At 56.2% G+C, this 10194-nt stretch overlaps 1 long non-coding RNA gene across 1 annotated transcript; it reads left to right on the forward strand.

Moving 5' to 3' along the window:
- Window positions 1–4299: 4299 nt before the first annotated feature.
- Window positions 4300–5938, forward strand: LOC117888409. The gene is made up of 4 exons (XR_004648330.1): window positions 4300–4400; window positions 4542–4633; window positions 4879–4920; window positions 5254–5938. It is a non-coding gene; the product is annotated as an uncharacterized LOC117888409 (long non-coding RNA).
- The last annotated feature ends 4256 nt before the right edge of the window (window positions 5939–10194 follow it).

Raw genomic sequence — 10194 nt, forward strand, 5'->3', positions numbered from 1 at the left:
CTCAATCCACTGCCCTCAGCCCCCCGACCCTGTTCCCTCTGCCTCCCCTGCAGTGTCCCCCCTGTGCCCCCCACCCTCAATCCACTGCCCTCAGCCCCCACCCCGACCCTGTTCCCTCTGCTTCCCCCGCAGTCCCCCCTGTACCTCCCACCCCAAACCCACTGCCCTCAGCCCCCACCCCGACCCTGTTCCCTCAGCCTCCCCCGCAGTCCCCCCTGTACCTCCCACCCCAAACCCACTGCCCTCAGCCCCCGCCCTGACCCTGTTCCCTCAGCCTCCCCCGCAGTCCCCCCTGTACCTCCCACCCCAAACCCACTGCCCTCAGTCCTCCTGACCCTGTTCCCTCAGCCTCCCCCGCAGTCCCCCTGCTTCCCCTTGCCCTCAGCCTTGTCCTACCCCAAATCTCTTCTTCAGCCTCCCCCATCATCCCACCCCATCACTCCCCCTGCTGTCCCATCCCCTCAACTTCCCCCCATTCCAGTCCTGCTCCCCTCTCTCATCCCCTCTCCCCAACTCCCCGACCCTCCCCAGCCCCATTGTCTCCTCTGCCCTGCCCCACTCTACACAGCTCTCTACCCTGTCCCATTCATGCTCCCCTCAGCCCCTACCCTGCTCTCCCCATCCCAGTCCTGTCCCATCCCCCTCAGCCCCCCTGACTCCCCCAGTCCTGTCCCCCTCATTTCCTCCACCCTGCTTCCCCCGGTCCATCCCCACACACCCACCGACTTCCTCGACCTCCCTCCCCTCAATCCCACTGCCTGGACTCACCCCCGTCCCACTCAGGACATGCAGGAAAAAGAAGCAATGGGCTTAAATTGTAGCAAGGGAGATTTAGGTTAGACATTAGGAAAAACTTCCTAACTGTAAAGGTAGTTAAGCACTGGACAAATTACCTAGAGAGGTTATGGAATAGCAGTCACTGGAGTTTTTTAAGAGGTTAGACAAACACCTGTCAAGGATGGTATAGTTGTTATTACTCAGTCCTGCCTCAGTGCAGGGGTTTGACTAGATGACCTGTTGATGTCCCTTCCAGTCCTACATTTCTGTGATTCACACTGAATTGCCTTGTGTCACTGTCTAGTAGTAGTGGCACACAGTTCTCTGACATGCAGGTTTATAACATTGTAGTTAATATACACTTTAGAGTATAGCAGTTTTAAAGCTCTGCCTGTTCAGACCAACTGAGCTGAAAATTGTGATCTATAGTATTGAAAACTGTTAAGATGTGGCTGAAATAAAATCAGCCTGAATTGCTCAACGATATCAATGGAATCAGCATTGCGCTGCTCTATATTGTAAAACATTCCAGTGAAATCTTGCAAGTATTACACAGCACGCCGCCTTGCCCAAGTGTATTACACAGCACGCCGCTTTGCCCAAGTGTATTACACAGCACGCCGCCTTGCACAAGTGTATTACATAGCACGCCGCCTTGCACAAGTGTATTACACAGCACGCCGCCTTGCCCAAGTGTATTACATAGCACGCCGCCTTGCCCAAGTGTATTACACAGCACGCCGCCTTGCCCAAGTGTATTACATAGCACGCCGCCTTGCACAAGTGTATTACACAGCACGCCGCCTTGCCCAAGTGGTAACTAAGCAGAACATCTTCCTGTTTCAACATTCAGAGCTCCTAGAAGTTGTTTTTTTCAAACACTGAATACTGCGAAGTTACGAGTTTTAACAGTTTTTTTTCTTTTAAACCACAGCACTGAATGTTGTTCTAAAATTGTTTTCCAAATATTCTTAAACTCCCAGTTTATCCCCCGCTGATGTTCATTGTGAAAAGTATTGCAGGTCTAATAATAATATTTGGCACTTTTGTAATTCACTGTCCAACGTGTTTTGTGCCCTCCTCTGGTGGATTTTTAGAGGATAACTGTATAGCTACCAGCTAAGGGAGTTAGATCTTGAACTCAAGTAGTAGAAGCTCATGCTTTTAAGTCTGGATGGCTCGGGTTCAATCTTTGGTGACTAGCTATGATGGAGGTTGCTACACTTATCATCCCTTTAATCAGAGGTTCTGAATATGCTTTGTTGTAGGCAGAGCTAGCCTATAGTTAAGCAACCGAAAATTTAGAATGGGAAGTGTTGAAATGTTGGGAAGCCTTATAATTTTGCCAGTCTGGAACGAACATCCCATCTGAGGAATGGGGGCGGGGAGAGAGGAGAGTGAGACAGGACCAGGAAACTGGGACAAGGAATCCAGAGCGGTAGTGGGGGGCAGTTGAAATCAGATGAGGAGCTGGGACGGGTTAGACAGCAATAGGATAGACATAGACTGGAGGGGACGGGGAAGAAGGGTCTTTGACTACTAGAGACCACTCCATTCAGGAGCCTGGGATAGACCCAGGATTCCTGAGTTTCACAGTTCCTCTTCTGTCAGCAGATATTTGTGAAACCCAGTGGCAAAAAGTGTCTCATCCCCCTATAGAGCTGATCTATCACATATAGGATGACAACCTACTGCCTCTGCCATCACTTACTCCATTAGCTCACATGGCAGAAGTCTGTGCAGTGGGTCTAAAGGTTCATTGGCAGGGTTGGAGCCATGCGAATTTCACAATGATGCCACATGCCAGAATTTCTGGGGCAGTTCAGTTTTGATTTTTACAAAAAACCCCGGGGAAATGCCTACAGAAATAGGGTGACCAGATGCCTGAATAGGGGAATCTCAAGTAGGAGTAGAGAGGTTATTTTATCTCTGTATTTGGCACTGGTGCAACCACTGCTGGAATCCAGTGTCCAGTTCTGGGGTGCACAATTTAAGCAGGATATTGATAAATTGGAGAGTGTTCAGAGAAGAGTCACAAGACTGATTAAAGGATTATAAAACATGCCTTATAGTGATCGACTCAAGGACCTCAATCTATTTAGCTTAACAAAAAGAAGGTTAAGAAGTGACTTGGTTATAGACTGTAAGTATCTACCTGGGGAACAAAGAGTTGTTAATGGGCACTTCAGTCTAGCAGAGAAAGGCAGAGCATGAGCCAAGGGTTGGAAGTTGCAGCTAGACAAATTCAGACTGGATATAAGGCATACCTTTTCAATGGTGAGAGTAATTAACGATTAACAATATACTAAGGGTTATGGTGTTTTTCTAAAAGCTTTTTCTAAAGCTATCCTCTAGGAATTATTTTGGGAAAGTTCTATGTCTGTGCTATACAGGCGGTGAGACCAGGTGATCGCCGGATCCCTTCTGGCTTTATCATCTCAGAACTAGGTACATCAATTCACATGCAAAATTCTCATTGAATTCAATAGATGTCCTTGCCCTGTGGCTTGTGGTGCGGGCTGCAGCAGGGGCCATACAACCCCTCTCGTAGCTTCCTAGGGCCCCCTCTCATGGCTCTGTGCATCTGTCTGTCATTGTCGTCCTCTCCCTCCCCCTGCCCCGCCGCCCTGCTCACCCAATGTGTCCTGATATTTCACTCTTGTGATCTGGGTCACCCTACTCCTGAGGTCCCTTCCAACCCGATATTCTCTGATGCAGTATGGACGTCATGGATAATTCAGACCAATGGAGAGAAACAGAATCAAAAACACTATTTTATTTAAACACCTTCCACCTCCCTCCCCTCCCCCATCCCCTCTTGAGGACTCCTGACCAACTTAACTGCACAATACATATGCTAACAAACAAAGCTTTTGTTTAAGTTTGTTAGCATATGTATTGTGCTTTCAAAGCCCTATAAAGAATGAATGCTCCCCCTAGCCCTGTTCTGCTCCTCAAAGGAGCAGAGCGCAGCCCCACCCCCCACTTCAGGGGGAGGGGGTGTCGAGCCCCAAGTCTTTCCGGTGCCCCAACCCACTAAAAATCTCTTGCCGGTTCTTTGCACTCGAGGGTATTGCTCTCAGGTCCCCGCTCACCCTGACGTGCGTCGCCGACTCCGTCCCAGCCCCCAGCTATCGCTGGGTTCTCAACAACACCGACACTAACGAGACCGGGAGCAGCTTGACATTTAACCCCACGACCTGGGCTCAGCAGGGCACGTACAAGTGTCGGGCTCACAACCCCGTCACCGGCCGCACTGCCTGGGGGTCTGTCGCCGTGCGGGTGACAGGGACGGGTGAGTTCCCGGGATGGAGCAACGCGCTGCAGGCACAGGGATCCCAGTGCTGGCACCAACGCCCCAGCGGGCTCAGTACTGGGCGCTCTCCCCTGGCAGTCCGTACTGTCCCCAATGGGTGCTGGGGGGTGCTGGGCTGCAGGGAGCAGGGTTGGGGGATTGTGGCTGAACCATCTGATCCAAATCCCCCTCCCCCCCACCCACGTCTCGCCTCCAGATGCCCCTCGCCCAGGTGCTCCTTCAGGTGTCTCTCCTGGGGCCGTCACTGGGATCGTCATCGGGTCACTGGTGGGGGCGGCGCTCGTCGGAGCCGGGGTCTATCTCCTCTGTGAGTAACAGCCCCCCACCCCCCCCGGGGAGCCAGGACTCCTGGGTTCTATCCCTGGCTCTGGGAGGGGAGTGGGGTCTAGTGGTTAGAGCAGTGGGGCTGGGAGACAGACCCCAATTCCAGCATCTCTGATTCCTCCAGACTCTCGCTGCCGGAATGAAACCCCCAAGGAGAACGGGGCACCCGTCCTGGTGTACGAGAACCTGCCCCCGACAGCCTGGGTGGGGTCTGCGGTGAGTGACAAGGGCTCAGCCCCTCCCTCTGCTATTCCAGTCCCACCCCCTCCTTTGCAGGTGCCACTCAGTCCCGACCCCCAGCCAGTTTACCCTGTCCCCTTTGGGTGGGGGTAGGGGGGTTACACAAACCCGGGGTCCCATTGACTGTCCCAGGGTCTTCCCCCACTCCCCCAAGCTCAGCTGGAGGGAGGGGGGTCTCTGAGGTCTGGTGGTAACAACCCTCTTGCCTTTGCCTCCTGCAGGCCAAGCCCGGGAGCCCCCCTGACCCCAGCCCCACATACCAGGTGAGCACCAGCCCCTTGTGCTGTATCCTCCCCGTGAGGAGTGGTTGGACCCAGTGGGGGGAGGGGGGATCTGCCCCCCAACAAGCCCTATGGCTGGGAATGGGGCTGGTTATCACATCCCAGAGCTGGGGGGGGCAGAGTGAGCCACAGAGGGACCATCCGGGAGCCCCAGGGCTGAGCGGGGGACCCAGCACTGAGGGGAAGGGATGGGCCTCCAGGATGGGAGGGGCTTTGGGGCCAGTGTGGGGAGCTGGGGAGGGCTGGGTCCTGCAGGGCAGGGTTCCCAGCTCTCCCCTGGGGCGTCTCTGGCTGAATCATCCCCGTTTTCCCCAGACGCTGCAGCCCCGACAGCCGGACCTGTACGAGGAGCTGAAGAAGTGACGCCCCCTCCTGCCCCCCGTGCATGGTGGGAGGGGCCCAGGGCATGCTGGGAAAGGCGAGTCCCTGAGCTTGGGTCCCGCCGCCCCGGGGACGTCCCGTCGATGAAGCATTAGAGGGCAGGAACAGTCACCACCTGGCTTGGGGGGTCCGTCCGTCCATCTGTCCATGCTGCTTCCCTGGGGCCCATCACCGCAGCGTCTGGGCCCCTGCGAGGAGATCAGAAAGTCGGCACCTGTGACTGGCTCCGGCTCCATTGTGCCCAGCACAGGATTTGGCTTAGTGACGTCTCACGACCAAACACCTCCAGCCTGGGCACGTGCCCTGTTCTCTGCCCGCCTGACCTGAGCCTGGCGCTCTGTGTCCCACAACAGGCCGCGGGAGCTCCCCACTGCACAGAGGGGCCCGGGCGGCTGAGTGACTGGCCTGGGTCCCACGGGGAGTCTGTGGGGCTGCAGGGACTCAGACCTGGGACTCCCCAGTGCCTGGCTGGTGCCCAAACCAGGGCCAGGCGCCCCTGCCCAGGGCTTCCCCCTGACCCTCCCCCCAGCGCCCAGCCACGCCTCTTCCCCTCCCTGGGGCAGTTCTCCCCTGCAGAGCTGTGAGCAGCGAATCCAACCTGCCTGGCCGGGACCCGGGGCCCCTGGCAGAGGGCACAGGGCACCGGGGTCTCACGGGGCCCCCGGCTCTAACGTCTCCAGACCAGCCGGCAGCACTGGGCACGGTGACCGTGGTGAGCTGTGTGCCGGGGGCACGGCCAGAGCTGTGTCTGGCCTGAGTCCCAGCGGCTGGTTCCAGCCGGGCAGCGGGAGGCGCCAGGCCCGTCCCTGACAGACAGGAGGCACCGGGCCATTCTCTCTGTGCCTGGCTCTGGGGGCACTGAACCCCACAGGAGCTGCCAGGGGTGGGTTCGGGACCTCGGGGCTCTGGGAAGCGCGTTCCCATTTTCTTCTCCATGTCACCCATTGTCCCATTAACTCCATAAGAACGGTGATACTGGGTCAGACCAAGGGTCCATCTAGCCCAGTCTCCTGTCTGCCGACAGTGGCCAATGCCAGGTGCCCCAGAGGGAATGAACAGAACAGGTAACATCCAGTGACCCATCCCCTGTCGCCCATTCCCAGCTCCTGGCAAACAGAGGCTACAGACACCGTCCCTGCCCATCCTGGCTAATTGCCATTGATGGACCTATCCTCCAGGAACTTCTCTAGTTCTTTTCTGAACCCTGTTATAGTTTGGCCTTCACAAACTCCTCTGGCAAGGAGTTCCACGGGTTGACTGTGCGTTTTGTGAAGTAATTTCATTTGCTGACCCCTAGTTCTCCTGTTATGAGGAGTAAATAACAGGAGCCCCCAGCGGCTCCTTCTCCCAGCTCTGGGCTCTGGCTGGTCCATACACGCAGCCTGGTTTGCTCTGTAAGGCCTGGCCATGCCGGGGCTGAGTGGGGTGCTGGCTGGGGGAGGGGTCACTGCTCAGCTGGGGGTTCTGGGCCTTGGGGGCAGCTGGGAACTCAGCCAGTGGGTGATTGGGGGGGGCGATCGCTGACCTGTCGAGGGCTGAGCGGGGGGTTGTGCTGCCTGCGGAGGGGGGTCGGGGGTCTGACCTCCAGCAGGGCCAGAAGAGGCTCCTCACAGTGGGGCAGGGAGTTGCGAGGGGCCTGACGGTGCAGGGGGAGCAGAGAGGGAGCAAAGGCCCCACCCGTGAAGCAGCCAGACCGCGGGAGCCCCCGGCGCGATCCGGCCCCAGCAGGGCCAAGGGGACCCGGGTGCGTCTGGCCCAGAGCCTGGCCGGGCTGGGCACTCGCTGCTGCCCCCTGCTGGCGAAGCGCGGCCCAGCCCCCCGCGGGGCTCAGCCGGACAGGGGCTGCCCCTGGAGGGAGCTCTCGGCCCCCCTCCTGGTGAGCCGGGGGTCGGCCCCGCTGGGCCAGGCCTGATTTGCACCCTGTGTAGATAAATCTCTGATAATTTTCAGATGACTTTACATTGTGCCTCTTCATGTAACCTTGTAGTGGGTCTACCCACATGGGACCTCTGTTTTCGTGAGACTTTGTATCAAAGCCTCATATAGAAACCTTGTTCTGATGAGCCCTGGTATAATGTTATAGCCCATAAGGATAGAATAAGATAAAAGAAAAATGTCTTTTTGCTAGCAGTAGAACAAGATCTCTTCCCCCGGGCCCCCCATCCACCCACACTTTGTAATCAATTGCCCTGTTGAATGAAGGAGGTGTGGATGAGGAAGGCGGGAGGCAGCACCTCCAGACAGCTGCAACTCTTGGAGAGGGGCTGGGAGCCAGACCCAAGGACAATAAAACGTGTCAAGTGGGCTCACTAAAGAAGATCAGACATATTGACGGCCTCGTGGAGGGGAGAGGGGCGTTAGAAGCGAGCACCTTCTTTTGAAAACACCCTCTTTGAACAGCATTGGGACAACCCCCAGAGAGAAGCAGCACAAAGGACCAATGGACACAGACACGGATTTTGAAGCTGGTACAGATTGGCATGAGAGGGAAGCTGCTATAAAAGTGAGGTGTCTTGCAGAGGACCCCGGGTCTCGTCTTGTCAACATGGGAGCATTGATCCGGATCGGCAGAAGCCTGGCTTCACCCCCTCCCCCATCTAACTCACCTGGCCATTGCAGTGAAGGGGAGCAACTAATTGGTAACAACAACAAGACAGAGTGTGCTTGTGTGAGTGCTTGAGTGTAATATATATTAATTGATTGATACACGTATTACCAATAAATGTGGCGCTTTGCCTTATGTCACGGACTCACAGATCGTGCCCATTCTTGGCCCCGTGTGGTCCGTGGGGGTGCCCCTTTCAGTGCGACAGCCCTTCTCGGGGGTCCACTCTCTCGGGGTCAGGCCCCTCCACCTCCTGGAGCCGCATCTCTCTGAGCCTTAGCACGTCTGTCTGCCGTGGGGCCCCTGTGATGAACTGGGATTGTTCTTAATGTGGTCTTTGAATGCTGAGTGGGGAGGTTGGCTGGGACGCTCTGCACTGGGGGATGGGAGACTTGAGGGAAGATACCTGAGCATGTAACATGAGAACCCAGGAAGGGGTTAGAGGCCAGGTGACACCTCTGCTCCGGAAACTGGACAAAGGTTATGGGAGGAGCTGGGGAGAGGTGGGGTGAGAGACGCTGGAGAGAGTGGGGGGTTTTCAGGAGATGGCTGGTGTAATGAAGGGGAGACCAGATTTGGCTCTGACCCCCCCAATGGGGCTGTGGTGCCCCTGGGACCCCAAGATGCACCTAACTGAGGAGATCTTGTTGTCTGTGCCTGCAAGACCTGTCTTGGACTGCGCTGGAATTGATATGCAAACTAGATACAATCAACTCAGGATTGAATAAGGACTGGGAATGGCTGAGCCATTACAAACATTGAATCTATCTCCCCTTGTAAGTATTCTCACACTTCTTATCAAACTGTCTGTACTGGGCTATCTGGATTATCACTTCAAAAGTTTTTTTTCCTCTTACTTAATTGGCCTCTCAGAGTTGGTAAGACAACTCATGTGTGTGTGTGTGTGTGTGTGTGTGTGTAATATATGTTTCACTCTATATGCAGCCAATGAAGTGGGCTGTAGTCCACGAAAGCTTATGCTCAGATAAATGTGTTAGTCTCTAAGGTGCCACAAGTACTCCTGTTCTTTTTGTGGATACAGACTAACACGGCTGCTACTCTGAAACCTGTCTTGGACTGTGTTCCTGTCGTCTAAATAAACCTTCTGCTTTACTGGCTGGCTGAGAGTCATGGTGAATCGCAGGAAGCCTGAGGGGGGGGGGGGTGCAGGGCCTTGTGTCCCCCCACGTTCCGTGACACCCCCTCAGGAAGTCCCCTCGCTCTGGACCCCCGTGGCCTCCGCCCCCACGAAAGGGTCAATTCCCCCCCTGTTCTCTAGCCCAGAACGACTCTCAGCCAGCGTAACACAGGAGGTTTATTGAGTGTTGAACACAGCACAGGAAACTCTCCGGCCTCAGGCCTGGCCTCCCTCAGCCCAGCACATCCCAGTCTCCCTGCATCCAGGTGGGCTCTGCCTGCTCCCCCTCTCCAGCCCCGAGCCTCCCTGCTCCCAGCTGGGCAGCTGATACCCCCAGGCCCAAGCCCCCCATCTGTCCATTGTCTTCTCTCCAGGGAAACAGGGTCATAAACCGGGGCCTCTGCTCCTCGCTTCTGTCCTCTGGCTGGAACCGGCTGGTTAGGTCACTGGGTCCTCACTCTGCAGCCCATTGTCCTCCCACTGGCCAGAACCGGCTGCGTCTCCTCAGCTGGGCCTCCGGGTCATGAGGTCGCCGGTCGCTGGGGTCTCCATCCTCCCAGCCATCAGCTGGGTCCCCACGTCCTCTCTCCAGTCCCCTGTAACAACAAACTCCCTCTCCCCTCCCCTCGTAACACCCAGGGAAACTGAGTCCCACCCCCTCTGCATGCAAACCATTGGAAAACCACAGAAAAAACAAGAAAATCCCCCACTTCGTCACAACTTATCCCCCCGAAAAGATCCTGTGCAGTACTTTAAGTACAACATCTGGGCTGGGACCCTTTGGGCTTTGCCCCCTCGCTGCAGGAGGGGCCAGGCTGGGTGGGGCCCAGGGAGCCGTGTCTGGTTACGGTGCCGCAGGAGACGGGTTTAGTGGGTGTTTGGATCCGATGGGCAGCACTGGTTTGGACTTTGTGACCCCAGCTTGTCCGTCAGGCTGAGGGAGTCTGGGTCAGGCTGTCGCCTATTTCTGCTGGTTCCTGTTCCCCACTTGCCCTGTCTCTCGCCCTGGGCTGCTTCTCTTTTCAGTGAGTCCGACTTTCCTCCTGGCCGTGCCCGGTCTGACCGCACGGGGGGAGGGGCACGTTTGTATAATTTCTGGTGGTGCCGAGAACAGGTCCAGGGCCATCCCTAC

Source organism: Trachemys scripta, chromosome 16 (genome assembly GCF_013100865.1).
Source record: "Trachemys scripta elegans isolate TJP31775 chromosome 16, CAS_Tse_1.0, whole genome shotgun sequence".
Taxonomy (NCBI): Eukaryota; Metazoa; Chordata; order Testudines; family Emydidae; genus Trachemys; species Trachemys scripta.